Below are 15868 nucleotides of genomic sequence, written 5' to 3'. Positions count from 1 at the left end.
GAACCGTCCGTCTTGTCTGCTGATTTCCTTCTCATGTCAACATTTCTTTACAGGTTCTGCTATAGCACAGACACTTAGACACAGTTATAAGTGCAATCTGAAACTCTCCTCAAGTTAATATTTTGATGGAAATAAATCCAAAACTCCTGACAGAGTTAAAAAATAAATCTGAAAACGAAAGTGATCCTAAAATAAAACTCACATTGTAAATGGTTAATTTTTTTAGAAATTGGAAAGAACACAACACTGGTGAAGCAGAGGAAGCCCCACAGATATGAACGCCTATTATCAGACAATCATTCAAGGTGTGATCCCTGGAGAAGGAACTGGCAACCCACTCCAGTATTCTTGCTTGAGAATCCCATGGACAGAGGAGCCTGGTGGGCTACTGTGCATGGAGTCACAGAGTCAGACGCGACTGAGTGAGTAAGCACACAAAGATGTGATACTTTTGCAAACATGAAAAGTAGATAAATGGACATGAATAAAACAAGGAGAAATAAACCAATTATATATAAAATGTTAGTTTATGAAGAAGCAGCCACTGAAAAATAATAGGAGAGGAAAGAATTTAAGCAACTAGAATGATGTAACTGACGGGCAAGAATTTATTAAAAAAAATAATTTATTTCTCTCTAATCCTTATCACAGACCCCATAATATACCTCAGAAACATGAGAGAGTTAAAAATGCAAATGCCAATAACAGTAACATTAATAGAAAATAAAATGGAGTATTTATCAGTACTCTGGGATAATGATAACTTTAAACTGGATTGGAGGTTGTAGGGGAACTCTCAAAGAAAAAGATAACCAAATGTGACTACACAAAATTTGAAAATTCTGTGCAACAAAAATAATAATAAATGTTAAAAATCAAAGCAAGAGACCAGAAGAAAATATTTGCACAAAACATAATAGACATTAGATAGATATACAATATTATATGAATACACAATCTTAACCAGAAAGAAAATAAGATGACAAAATATATTGAGGAAAACATATAAAAAGACAATCACAGGAAATAAAATATTCTCAATAAAAATATGAAATGACAAGATCTGCTCTTTAGCAAATAAATACAAATTAAAAATAAGATACTACTTTAGACTAACAGATAGAGATAAGAGAGAAAAAAACCACAATACAAGGTTTATTGATGCCTTAGTTACCGGATGGAAGGAACAAAATCGAAAATGTTTACTCTATGTTTATGCTGCTGTCAGTGGTAGGTGTAGGGGTCTAGATGTCAACAGGAGAAAATGTCCATGCACTCAGTTTCAGCAAAGGGCAGTTAATATCTTGAGAAGTTTTCTAATTAAACAAAAACAAAAGAATGCTGACTACATGGAATTTTCTTCCACCAACTGTTAATCTTTTCAGATGGGTTGGTACTACTATAATTTTGACTCTTTGAGGAATAAGCTTCATCCTCTAAAGAGTTCTACATTTTCAAAAGAGAAAAATATTTCAGCTCACTAGCAGGAACTAAAAAAAGTTTTTCTTCTCACAGTATAGTATTCCCTTTTATGTGGAATCCAAAAAAAGAAATGATACAAATGAACTTGTTTACAAAACAGTAACAGACTCACAGAGAACTAGCTTATGGTTGCCAGGAGGAAGAACAGAGGGAAAGGGATAGTTAGGGAGTTTGGGATAGACATGTACACACTGCTTTATTTAAAATGGATAACCAACAAGGACTTAGTGTATATCACAGGGAACTCTGCTCAGTATTATGTGGCAGTCTGGATGGGAGGGGAATTTGGGGGAGAATGGATACACGTACATGTATGGCTGAGTCCCTTTGCTGTCCATCTGAAACTATCACAACATTGTCCATTGGCTACACTGCAATATAAAATAAAAAATTAAATATAGGGACTTCCCTTCTGGCCCAGTGATTAAGAAACTTCCTTGTAATGCAGGGGATATGGGTTCGATCCCAGGTCTGGGAACTAAAATCCCACATGCCTTGGGGTAACTACCTCACATTCCAGAACTCACAGGCCACAATGAAAGTTCCCTCACGCTGCAACTGAGACCTGACACAGCCATAAGTAAATATTTTTTAAGTTAAATATATTTTAAAAATGTCATGGAAGTTTCTCAATGAAAAAAACTCTCAATGAAAATATAAAAGCTGAACTAATTTACAAAAGTATTCAATTGGATTCACCGTGGTTAAACTTGTCACCCACCTACACTCAGCAATAAACCAAGCTCGAACTATGAAAAATAGAAAGTATAAGAACTGATGCAATGATTTCCTCATCGTTCATACACTCCCTGTATATCAATACAATATTTATAGTAGAAGCAAGAAAAAAATGAGAACATAAATTACATTTGCAATACTAAGGAATATTCCAAGCACGGGCAGAAAGATAAGAGAAAACATGGCTTATGGTCATCACAGGACATCACTTGTCCATTCATTTAAAATCACACTTCAAATCTGAGTTATATTTTAACTCTCATTCTAGTCTTTAATTCCACTTTTTTAGTGTCAATGTTGTTTTGAGATGCTAGATGGTGGACAGTGCCGATGTGTTTAAGTTGACTGAAGTGAGACACAGCGGAGCATTCTACACTTCCATGTACATCTAGTAAACGTTGTTCTATGACGACTTAACCCTCCCTTCCCGTAAATCAGCCAAACAGATTCTTTTGTTTTTTTTTTTGGTCACACCATGAGGCTTGTGGGATCTTAGTTCCCTGACCAGAGATTGAATCTGGCCTTGTTAGTGAAAGTGCCCAAGTCCTAACCACTGAACCAACAGGGAATTCCCCAATGGATGGTATTCTTAGTAAAGCAGACATTCATAGGTTAAATGTGCACATATTTGCTTTGTGATATCTGGTTAAACAGGAAATAGATTCTTAGTAGAGAAGCAATCTGGTTACTTTCCCAACCCAAGGACTCTTAATTTAAATACTATGTTTATTTATTTAATGTAATCAGTTCAGTTCAGTTCCTCAGTCGTGTCCAACTCTTTGCGACCCCGTGGACTGCAGCACGCCAGGCTTCCCTGTCTATCACCAACTCCCAGAGCTTACTCACACTCATGTCCATCAAGGCGGTGATGCCATCCAACCAACTCATCCTCTGTCACCCCCTTCTCCTCCTGCCTTCCGTCTTTCCCAGCATCATGGTCTTTTCAAATGAGTCAGTTCTTCCCACCAGGTGGCCAAAGTACTGGAGTTTCAGCTTCAGCATCAGTCCTTCCAATGAATATTCAGGACTGATTTCCTTTAGGATTGACTGGTTTGATCTTGCAGTCCAAAGGATCCACAAGAGTCTTCTCCAACACCACAGTTCAAAAGTATCAATTCTTCAGCACTCAGCTTTCTTTATAGTTCAACTCTCACATCCATACATGACCACTGGAAAAACCATAGCTTTGACTAGATGGACTTTTTTTTTTTTTAAACTTTACATAATTGTATTAGTTTTGCCAAATATAAAAATGAATCCGCCACAGGTATACATGTGTTCCCCATCCTTAACCCTCCTCCCTCATCCCTCCTAGATGGACTTTTGTTGGACATAAATAAATTGCAGTAGAAGAGATGTATAAGATTAAAAAATCAAGAAGTCACAATTGCTGCCCTCAACTAAGTTTTAAAATGAATAGTGAGAAATAAGCAGGTACAGAAATAATCAAAGAGCGAGAACGGGCCATAAAAGGCGTAAAAGGGCTCAGCATGAGCTGCTAAGCCAGGCAGAGCTACAACGCCAGTGCCAGGCCCTCGCACAGCAGGGCCAAGAAAATGAAGTGGAAAGACGAGAAGTCAGAGCAGACACTGACCTCTGAGCAAAGGTGCCTCTACCTTGATCTAAAACAAGATCCAAAGGCAAATCTGTCAAGCACCCTCCTAGGCTGTAATCATCAGATTCTTAAAGTTAACCCTTAAAAACACTGTAACATAAGCTCATGATTGTCAGCTTTAAGTTTATATTCCTTCACTGTATATTACATATTAAAATATTTATACATTAGCTTCTAGCAATGGCCCATTGAAAGAGATGAATAGAAACTTTCTTCTCAGTTCCTTGCTATCTATTTTATTCATTAAATGAAGGCATTGAGGACTTTCCTGGTGGTCCAGTGGATAAGACTTCACACTTCCAATGCAGGGGGTGCAGGTTCAATCCCTGGTTAGGGAACTAAGACCCTACATGCCATGCAGCCAAAAAAAAAAAAATGGAGTCACTTTCTTGTTCTATCTTTGCCAGTGTGTGTGCTCACAAACACACATGCGTGTGAAGGACTGGTCAATTTTGAACTAGATAGAACAAAAGATCTTCCTTTATTTAAAAAGAGGTCCCTTGTCTTAGAACCAGAGCCAGGCTCACAGATTCTATTTTTTATATAAACTGTGTTTCATAAGAATGGGAAACTTGGGTCATAGAATGACCCAAGACTAAGCTGGGTTGCTGGCTCCATGATACTTCCTCTTTCCTGACATTCATCGTTTTCTATTGTTAATTGTTTCATTGCTTATCTTCTTTGTTGGCCAATAAGCTCAACGGGGTTAAGGGCTGTACTTACTGTGTTTGCCACGTGCCCTCGAGGGTCCAGGTCATAGAAGAGCCTCAGTAAATATCTGTTGAATAACTATGCTTGCCAGACTGGTTATTTCTTTCAACCATTTCTGATGAAGCTAGGTCTCTTGTACACAAAGAGGAAATAACACTCCTTATCTTCAAGATGAAGAAGACAAGGGACTTTCCTAGTGGTCCAGTGGTTATGACTCGACCCTTCCAATTCAGGGAAGTGGGTTCAATCCCTGGTGGGGGAACTAAATGCCGCGCTTCAAGTTGCAGTCCCAAAAAAAGAGGACAGGCTGGTAGAAGGATAATAATAAATGTAAGAATAGGGGGAGAGATGGTTGTACTCTCTGAACTCACTGGAAGATGGAGAACTCAACTGGACGCTTCTAAATGGCTTATCAGGAGTTTGCTGAGCAAGGAAAAGGGGAAGGGACCAGGCAGAGACAACCCAGATCATTGAAGGTATAGGAACTAGAGCAATTCGGTGCTGCAAGGGTGAACAAAACACATCAAAATTTGCTAGGAGTTTATCAGACTACTCTTTAGGTGACTAATATTTCCTGCAATAACCTGCCTCAAAATTAGTGCTTTTCCCTTTGAAGAAGAATGTGCTGTGCTGTGCTTAGTCACTGAGTTGTATCCAACTCCTTGCAACCTCATGGACTACAGCATGACAGGCTCCTCAGTCCATGGGGATTCTCCAGGCAAGAATACTGGAGTGGGTTGCCATTCCCTCCTCCAGGGAATCTTCCCAACCCAGGGATCAAACCCAGGTCTCCCACATTGCAGGTGGATTCTTTACCATCTGAGCCACCACAGAAATAATTATTCCCTATTTCAATGAATCAGGTAATATATTTTCCTATCATAGTAATCTGTCTATTAGATGGTCATTTAAAGCTTTAAGACAGCACTTCAAAGTTTGATCTGGCATAAGATTTTCTGGAACCTCCTTATCCTCCTAGAAATTACTGATTCCTATAAATTCATTGATTCTCTCCTGACCCCCAACCTTTTAATCTACAACTATTCCAGGAATTTGGCATCTCTCCCCCAGTTATCAAGACAGTAAAAGGCCAAGCCAGAAACTCCTCTCTCAAGCAATCCCAGCTGGAAGCCAGCCAGGAAATTTGGGCCAGGCTCTCCGGTGACCAAGCCAGGAATATGCTATAAAGGACAAAGAGCGAATATCACTAAATCCATCCTGCTGGGATTAAGGCTCAGGTGCTCCTCTGCTCCACAGTTCTTGTGACTTTTCACTAACCTGAAAAATCCCAAGAGGCTCGGTCACCATCAAGGGCATAAGAGTTCAGGCAATGGAACTTGAACTATAGCACAGATCAAAACCATCTGTGGAAAATGGGTTGAAAATGTCAATTCATGGTTTCCACTATTAAAGATCTTACTCTAGCAGATCTTGAATGTAAACCTGGACTTCCTTTTCTGTTTTCTTTTTGTTGCTTGTTTGTGGGGCATGTTTTAAAATATCCCAGGCAACTCTGATCTTATAATCTACAGGCTACACACTGAGATTCACTGGACTGATCTGGGGCCTTTCAAAGGCTTTTAAAAAAGGGAGAGGTGAGGAGGGAGAGAAGAGAGAGAAAATGTAGCCTAATGTAGCCTAATAAATGTACTGTGCTTAGTCACTCAGTCGTGTCCAACTCTTTGCGACCCCATGGACTGTAGCCCTCCAAGCAGCCTAATAAATAGAGCCTAATAAAATCACTTACCGTTTAACAATGGTAAAGCCTTGCTGCTGTTGTTGTTCAGTCACTAACTGGTATCTGACTCTTCAGGATCTCATGGACTGCAGCACACCACTCCCTTGTCCTTTGCCATATCTTGGAGTTTGCTCAAACTCATGTCCATTGAATCCGTGATGCCATCCAACCATCTCATCCTCTGCTATCCCCTTCTCCTGCCTTCGATCTTTCCCACCTTCAGGGTCTTTTGCAATGAGTCAGCTCTTCACATCAGGTGGCCAATACTTGAATTAGTAAGTACTAATTCAAATACAGTAAAGTCTTGAATTACAGGAAAGACCAGCTCTTCTGCCCATTGTCTGAACAGCCTGCGTGTTTGGTTAGCCTTCTCTGTGATGCACCCTTCTCCACTCATCCTGGTCGACTCTCACCTGGCTCTTCTGCTCATAATCTTCCCAGGATTAAGACTACTATCTTCTTGATCTCTGATTAGCTCTTCTATATCCTCCAGGGTCTTGGACAAAACCCCAGCATTCTGGGCTCCACTTAGCAGGGCAAGTCTGGCTCAGAAGGACATGGCAAAGCCCTCATGGAGGAGAACACTGCCTTCCAGAGAAATGCAGTGGTTGATGGGATATTCACATCCCCTTCAGGACCAAGGCCCTTGCTCCTCCAGCTGCCAGGAATGTTGACTGTAGAAGGTTCACAGCTCCAGCAACTGCCTTTGACTAAATAAAGGGAGTTGCTTGGCCCAAGATTACACACTTCTGCCTGGATACAGTCCACATCCAATGACGAGTTGATGCCAGCGATACAATGACCAGGCCCCATGCTTCAAGATGGCATAACAATTCTGAAGGGCCATCCCACCTCCAAGTTTCCCCACTGTGAAGACCACCCTTGTACCTGCACTGCAGTTCATCCTTCCATCTGCATATTCCTGCTCTCCTCTCCATCTCCAAGTCCTCTCTCAGAGTACCTCCCAATAAGTTTCTCATATGCAAGTCTCAGAGTCTGTTCCCAGGAAACTTGACCTAACGTCAAAAGAGGAAACTTGCCTCTTTTAGTCGAGTAATGACAGCATAGTGCACTGGGCCTCTGCACCTTACTTCTCAGGTAATGCTGGGAGGTCATTTAACCTTTCCAGTGGTCTCCTTCCTCATCTATACAACTAAAATACAGAAAATAATAATACTTGTCATATCTATTTTGCCAGAGTTTTATGAGAATTAAAAGAGAAAATATCTATGAGATTACTTTGTAAGGAACGAAGAACTGTATAATCCTGTCAACTGACATAACTGTATGTTGGTTTGAAGTGAAGTGAAGTCCCTCAGTCGTGTCCGACTCTTTGCGACCCCATGGACTGTAGCATACTACACTCCTCCATCCATGGGATTTTCCAGGCAAGAGTACTAGAGTGGGTTGCCATTTCCTTCTCCAGAGGATCTTCCTGACCCAGGGATCGAACCCAGGTCTTCCGCACTGTAGGCAGACGCTTTACCGTCTGAGCCACCAGGGAAGTCCATATGTTGGTTTAGCCATGTAATAATCAGGGAAGAGGGGGAAAAAAAGGGGGGGATATCTACTAATATTATAGAATTCCGCTTACACGCTGTACTTGATTTTATCTCAAATCAACAGATTTGTGTCACCAATCTGTGTGTTATGTCACCCAGGAACATAACAGAAATTAAAAGCAAAACCAGGAATGAGACAGGCATTGATGCAACTCTGAAACAAAAGTGAGAACAATCCTTGTTCCCTCTTTTTCCATGTGAAGATAGCAACTGAGCCATTCCCATTACTCTAAAAAGTCAGAATTTACACTATTACCCAACAAGTTATGCAACAGCACAAAATGTCATATATCTTTGAATAGAGAAATAAGTGAAACAATTGGGTATACAAAATGGGGAACACTTTACTAAGCAACTTTGTACTTTCTAAATTACCTTGATACTGTATCCACTAGAAAGAAAAAAAGTATATAAACTAATTGAAAACATTCAATTAGCTCAAGAAAGATAAATGAAAATTACCAATCCTAAAACTTCTTCCTACTAAAAATAATCAAATTATTGAGTTTTACAAAGAACTTGAGAGATAAACTAATAGTGTCTGGTACCCACAAACTCAGAAAGAGTAACCAGCAAACTTACTCTGACAGATGGTTTCATAGTCAGCAAAAGTCACAGAATAGTTAGAACTCAGAGGAGGCTGAGAGACCTACAAGAGCCCTTAACTCTGGCAATTCTCTGCACTCAGGGAAACCACAGTGGAAATGAGGAGGCTAGACAAACCCACATAAAATATTAACCAAAACCCTTCCTTGCTTGTTCTCTGAACACTGAATGAGTAACAGGCAGGCATATAGGAATTTAGAGCAAGGGGTAAACACGTGGACTGGATTATCTCAGAAGGCTTTATGTCAGTTTCATATAATAGAAAACTATAAATATCGAGATTTCCTGGTAAATCTAAAGAAACGCTGAATGAAACATTTTGTTCATGCGTGGAGAAAACATTTCAAAACTTCAAGTGTTAGATATTTGAGCATTTTATAATTTCAAACTTAAGTGAGTTTGTTGATTCATTTAGGTACTACAGTAATTCAGTGTCTATAACCTTTACATGGTCTAAAGGAGAGGCCGCTGAGGAAAAAGAGAATTAGACCTTGCTTGCTGGGCAAAAATCAGAGAATTGTTTCAAGCCAAAAGAGAGTGGATCATGAGCTGATGAGAATAGTGAAGAGTTGGGGTCAGATTTCGGGGTTTGATAGTGAAAAATATATTTATCAGGACCAAAGGAATGGACTTGTAAATAAAAATGACAGCCCAAACCCAGGAAACTTGAATCATTTTGCCCAGCTTAAATCAAGAAATCAGGAAACAGTGGCACCAACCTCAACTTACCAAGATTCTGAAAGTTAGAAGCAGGAGAGGTTGGTAATTACCTGGTTTGGGGTAAAACCAAAGCAAAATAGGCCTCAGAATACAGATGATAAACCAAGACTGTAAGATCTGGAGCTGTTATGGACCTGCCTGCATCTGTTAGTAAATCTTCTACTATCAGACCCTGCTCAGTAGATGTATATCCCCTGGCCAGCCTTTCTGCTTCCCCATGGGAGGCATACTACAGATCTTAGCTATAAAACATTGAGCATCTAAGAAACACAAGCAGCTTCCCAGGTGGCTCAGTGGTAAATAATCTGCCTGCCAATGCAGGAGCCATAGGAGATGCAAGTTTGATCCCTGGGTCAGGAAGATCCCCTGGAGGAGGAAATGGAAACCCCCTTCAGTATTGTCTGGAGAATTCTGTGGACAGAGGAGCCTGGTGGGCTATGGTCCCTGGGGCTGCAAAGAGTCGGACATGACCAAAGCGACTTAGCATGCATGCACAGGCAGGAAACACAAAGCGCTGTGCATCTAGTGCTTTGGGAAGGGTAGTAACTGAGGCACCTCTGAGGACACAGCTGTGGAAGCTCTGGGAACCTTCAGACATGTTAAATCTCCATTAAAATATTTTAAATTCCCAGGAGGAATGCTCTGATTAAGCTAAGCTTATTCTTAGACCAACCAGGTACTTCTTGGGATAAGGGGAGGGGCAGAGGTGCCGCAGCACAATGGGACCCCTGGGAGCCATCTCATGTACTGGGCTATTCCTCGCTGTGAGAGGATTGTCAGAATCAGGAGAATGACTCCAATTTGAGTTTACCACAGTGTCCAAAACATCACTCATTCATTCATAGAGACAGCCTATCAGAGCAAAGTGGTAAGAACATAAGCAAGTAAAACAAAACAAAACCCAAACAAACAAAAAGTACACAAGCAAGCTCTGCATTTTGATGTATAGCTTTCTAAAGTGCATCATAAATGTACATGTACACATGAACATTTTTTTAGAGTTAAGAACATGTTATTCATACAGTTTATAACTCAGTAATAGACTGTTAATATTTAGTTATGTCAGTAAACATTCTAAACATAAAAAACGAAAACAGAATACAAGCAAGTTCTGGAGTCAAAGACACTCAGGATCAATTCCTGGCTCTGACAATTACTAACACTGCACTTTCTGCACCAGTCAAAAGTAGTTAACAACAGTACCTATCTCAGAGGATTGCAATAAGGAGTGAAAGACTTGATTCACATAATGAGCCTAGAATAAAGCCTAGAACTTAATATGCACTCAATAAACGTTAGCTGTTATTAGTATTACTTCAAAAGTGTTTTATGAGTACTGACTATATGCCAAACCCTGTAGAGGTCCTCATTATCCTTGAAACCAAGCCTACTCTTCTATTTATCTTCCCATCTTAGTCATTAACTAGAAATGTGGGAGTCATCCCAACCTCCTCCCACTCTCTCACTGCCACTTCTGGGTTCCAGGCCAGATTCCACCTACTAAACACCTCTCAGCTCCTTCCCTCTTTTCTGTCCCTCACTGTCACTGCTTGACTCAAGGCTTCTTTAATTTCTCATCTTGAATATTACAACAATCTCCTCCATGTCACCCAACGGCCAGTGCCACGCTCATCCAACCTATTCTCTATCTTGAGTCAAAGTTGGCTTTTCCAAACACAGATGAATCTGATAATATCATTCACATGATTAAAGTCCTTTATAGGATAAACTCAAACCTCTTACATGACATATGGGCCTATGTGATCTGACCCAGTCTGTCTCCAGCTCTCTCCCCAGCCAGTGTCCACCCTGAACAGGCTGATCCTTCTGCTGGGTCATCTATCCCTCCATTGGATGACTAATCCTCCTCTTACATTAAGCTTCATTATTTAATCGATGTCTACTCCCTAAAACTTATCATGACAAAGCCTGTGCCAAATTCAAGGAGTACAATGATGAAGATCACACTCAATATTTTCTCACAGAAAAAGTAATTTTGAGGCTCTTGAAAGAGAAACAAAGTATGGAAATTAAGAAAAATTTGTGTCAAATTTAGCACTGTTTCCCTTACTTGGTGGATATCTTACAGAGTTGGAAAAAACTGGATCTATTTTGGTATTAGCTCCAAAAAGTACTTCAGCAGATTTCAGTCCCAACAGTGGATTTACTCATGTTGAATTATACAGCTATAACATGTTAGAAAAGATTGATCTGAACTGTAAAAACAATAATCAGAAAGTTGTTTCAATGTGGTGTTGTAATGTTGCTGCTGCTGCTAAGTCGCTTCAGTCGTGTCCGACTCTGTGCGACCCCAGAGACGGCAGCCCACCAGGCTCCCCCGTCCGTGGGATTCTCCAGGCAAGAACATTGGAGTGGGTTGCCATTTCCTTCTCCAATGCATGAAAGTGAAAAGTGAAAGTGAAGTCGCTCAGTCGTGTCTGACTCTTAGTGACCCCATGGACTGCAGCCCACCAGGCTCCTCCGTCCATGGGATTTTCCAGGCAAGAGTGCTGGAGTGGGGCACCATTGCCATTAATTAGTCACTTTAAAATGTCTGTGGTTATCTAGGGGTAATAACAGGTTGGGCTTATTTTTACATGGTTACTAGATAATTTGAAATGTGATTAATTAAAAAATACACTCTAAAAACCATGCCTTTCTAATTAATATATTTTAAAAGCACTTATTGAATGAAACACTGACCGAATGAGCTCAACAGGCTGCCTTCAAAGAAAAGTAGATGATTAAACTCAAACCCTCATCATTCGTCCAGCAATGATGATCCTCTTCATTCAGAATCCCAGAGCTGCAGGAACTTCAGTCATATTGGGACAGAGGCTGAACTGTGAGCATAGGTCTGTCATTGCACTCATCTCCTACTGGATTTTCTAGGGGATTTGCCAGCCTTCTACACTGGTCATTAGGGTTCTTGTCAGCAAGATCCTGTCTTATTATCAATTATATAACCAGAGTTCGATAAAGAGACTGGCACAGAGAAGGTGTCCAATAACTGTTTGCTGGGTTGAATTCAACTCAACTCCAACAGTGATGCTGTCCACATCTCTACTGTGTCTCTATCCAGCTGCAATAGGACTTATCAGCTTGAACATTTTAATTTCTCAGCTCCAAGGGGTATCCACCATCTTCACAATTTTTTACATGGCACTAATTTATAAAGACAAACTGTCCAGAAGATTTCGATTCAGCGTGACATACAATTACTATGTAACATGACATGTTTCCACTACACCATCCCAGCAGAAGCAGTAACAAACCAGTTATTGAATAACGAAATTAAATTTCTCTTGGGGCCTCTGTGGCAAAGCACATGATTTTAATGGTTATCTTCCATCAGCCTGGTGAGCCTAGCTGGTATGCTGCACCATCCAGGCGCTCTTGGAAACAAAACTTTATTACTTTCTATACAACCAGTTCCAGTTTATCAGCGCCTGCATTTCACATCTTAATCTCATTTTAAATACAGCCAGAGCAAACCTCACTTTTCAAAAGCTCATTAACAAAGTCTCACATGTAAGAGAGAAGCTCTATGACTCATTTTTGGATACCCGAAATAACAACTCCTCCCTTTGCTGAGAAACGGCTTCAACAAGTGCGTGAGAACCACCGGAAGTAATACAGTTCTTGAGCAGTGCGAGCCAAGCCTAGAATTCCCTCTCTGGACGGTGTGGAGCACCTAGGCGCTGCAACTATCTCTTGTCTCCATTCTACTAAAAAGAAGAAGAAGGAGGGGGAAAAAAAGTCTTCTGTAGGCTGGGAAGGAAATATTTCAAGTCAGTACGACTTCTCTGTATTTCTTGGCTCCTGAGTCATACTGCCAAGCTGGTTAGAAAGTGCAACCTAATAGGAAGTGAAGAGGTGATCGAAATCATGCCCCTTCTAATTCCAAAAACAAACACAATCCCCCCAAACTTCAGCCTTTTCGACTGAAAAAACAAAAGCAGTCTTGGGTGGATACCGTATAAAAGAAGCCTACCAACACGTGTCAGTGAAATAATTTCTAAGAAGCCCTCAATGCGCAGACCTTGTCCATTAGGTGGAAAAAACTATCACTCCTCTCAGAATTAGAGGTGTCCCCCGACGTGAACAGGCGGCGAGGGACCCGAGGTGCTCCCTCCCCGAAGGCATCGCTCGCGTCCCCGAGCGACCGAGTACCCCTGCGGCCGCACGCCTACAGCGCTCAGCCTCTCTGAAAGAGAGAAAAAGAGCCCCAAGGAGAGGAACACGAACCAGGAACGGGACAGCGCGGGCGACCCCAGGAGCCGTCTCCAGTGGGCGCGCGTCCCAGCGTGGGTGGAAACCTGCGGCTCGACTCCCGGTGGATGGGCTCCCGGCGCCTCCCGCGGCTCCTCCCGGGCCGCCCGTGCTCCGCGCCGCCGCCGCCGCATCTGGGCGCCCGCCCGGCCCCGCGGGCGTCGGAAGCACCCACAGCTGGGGACCAGGCCCCGCCCCCGGGCGACGGCCCCGGCTTCCCGCCCCGCCCCTCCCCGCCTGGAGCCTGTGCTTTCCGACCCCCGGCAGCGGGGCCGACCCGCTCCAGCCTCCTCTCACTCGCGTGCGCCCCGGATGCTCCGCGCGGGGGCGACGAGGATCAGGCGCGAAGTGTGCCGCCCGGGGCACTTCACCGCGTTCCCTAGCCTCCTCTTCCTTGGAGGGCCCCTTGGAAGCCGGGTGGCGGGGGTGGCTCAAAGGCGCTGGACTTTCCCCGGGGATCCCCCTGCGCTGGTGACGTTTGCAGGCCGTGCGGGTGTGTTTCCCGCGCGGTTCTCAGTGCGGGGGTGACTGTGGCCGGCCCTGCACCTGTCCTTACCCTGTAGGCGGCCGGCAGGGAGGCTGCGAGTCACCCTGAGGCTGAGTATCTTCTTCCCAGAACTCACTCGAATTCACCCCTTTCCAGTGAGCTTTTAAACACCAGTCCGGCTCGTTCATTCATTCAGTACCAACCCAGCGTCCACACAGGCGATGAGGATGCTATGTGACCTAAAGCACCGCCAAGAACATTACCCGCAAAAACCTGGAATTCCAGTGAGGAAAGATCGACAGATAAAGTGCTTGTCATGGGAGGTTAGTGGTATATTGAATAAGCCTGAGACTTAGAAAATGCTCAAGAAGGGGGATGAAATAGATCTTCGTTGATGGGGAATGTCAAAGAAATGCAGAGTCAACCGAAAGAGCTTCCACAGCCAGAAGGGGAGCAATTTGAACAGCAAGATAAAGTAGTATTAGATTACAAACTAGGCTGAAGCTGAAACTCCAATACTTTGGCCAACTGATGCGGAGAACTGACTCATTTGAAAAGACCCTGATGCTGGGAAAGACTGAAGGCAGAAGGAGAAGGGGATGACAGAGGATGAGATGGTTGGAAGGCATTACCAACTGGATGGACATGAGTTTGAGTAAGCTCTGGGAGTTGGTGACGGACAGGGAAGCCTGGCGTGCTGCAGTCCATGGGGTCGCAAAGAGTCAGACACGACTGAGCAATTGAACTTAACTGATCTGAATATTTCTAAAAGCTGTGAATATTATAAAAAACAAAGAAAGTGTGAAAAACTGCTACAGCCTAGAGCATCCTAAGGAAACCTGACAACTAAATGTATGTGGGATCCTGGGACAGGAAAAGGCTTTTCAGTAAAAACTAAGGCAATATGAATAAAGTATGGACTTCTGTTACAATATCAAGATTAGTACATGAGTTATGATGATGTACCATACTTAATTGTACAATGATAATAATAGGGGAAAATGGGAACAAGATTTATGGAAACTCTCTTATTATCTTTGTAATTTTTTTTCTGTAAATCTAAAACCATTTGAAAAAAATTAAGTTTAGGGACTTCCCTGGGGGTCCAGTGGTTAAGAATGTGCCTTCTGCTGTTTACAATAGATAGGACATGGAAGCAACCTAGATGTCCATCAGCAGACAGATGGATAAGAAAGTTGTGACATATATACACAATGGAATATTACTCAGCTATTAAAAAGAAAGCATTTGAGTCAGTTCTAATGAGGTGGATGAAACTGGAGCCTATTATACACAGTGAAGTAAGTCAGAAAGAAAAGCACCAATACAGTATATTAACGCATACATATGGAATTTAGAAAGATGGTAACAAGACAGCCAGACAGCAAAAGAGACACAGATGCAAGACAGCAGAAGAGACACTGATGTAAAGAACAGACTTTTGGACTCTGTGGCAGAAGGTGAGGGTGGGATGATTTGAGAGAATAGCATTGAAACATGTATATTACCATATGTGAAATAGATGACCAGTCCAAATTCGATGCATGAAACAGGGCACTCAAAAGCTGTGCACTGGGACAACCTGGAGGGAAGGGATGGGAAGGGAGGAAGGGAAGGGGTTCGGGACAGGGGGACACATGTACACCCATGGCTGATTCATGTCAACGTATGGCAAAAACCAACACAATATTGTAAGTAGTCTCCAGTTAAAATTAATTAAAAAAAAAAAAAAAAAAGAATGTGCCTTCCAATTCAGGGGAGACAGATTCGATCCCTGCTCTGGGAAGATACCACATGCTGTGGAGCAACTAAGCCTACTCACCACAACTACACAATCCATGCATTCTGGAACCCATGAGCCATAGTTAGAAGTCTAGGCACCACAATGAAAAATCCTGGGGGCTGCAACTAAGACCAGATGTAACCATAAATAAATA

At 42.2% G+C, this 15868-nt stretch overlaps 1 protein-coding gene across 1 annotated transcript in view; it reads right to left on the bottom strand.

Moving 5' to 3' along the window:
• STX11 (syntaxin 11) overlaps positions 1-13539 on the bottom strand; it is a 37619-nt gene extending 24080 nt beyond the window's left edge. The window contains exon 1 of the mRNA XM_055534698.1: positions 13421-13539. The gene's annotated coding sequence lies outside the window, so the exon portion shown is untranslated. The remainder of the gene's footprint in view (positions 1-13420) is intronic.
• Between the last annotated feature and the right edge of the window lie 2329 nt (positions 13540-15868).

The sequence above is a fragment of the Bubalus kerabau genome, chromosome 9 (assembly GCF_029407905.1).
Source record: "Bubalus kerabau isolate K-KA32 ecotype Philippines breed swamp buffalo chromosome 9, PCC_UOA_SB_1v2, whole genome shotgun sequence".
Lineage (NCBI taxonomy): Eukaryota > Metazoa > Chordata > Mammalia > Artiodactyla > Bovidae > Bubalus > Bubalus kerabau.
The sequence above is the reverse complement of the archived record's forward strand: the minus strand, read 5'-3'. Positions and strand labels throughout refer to the sequence as shown.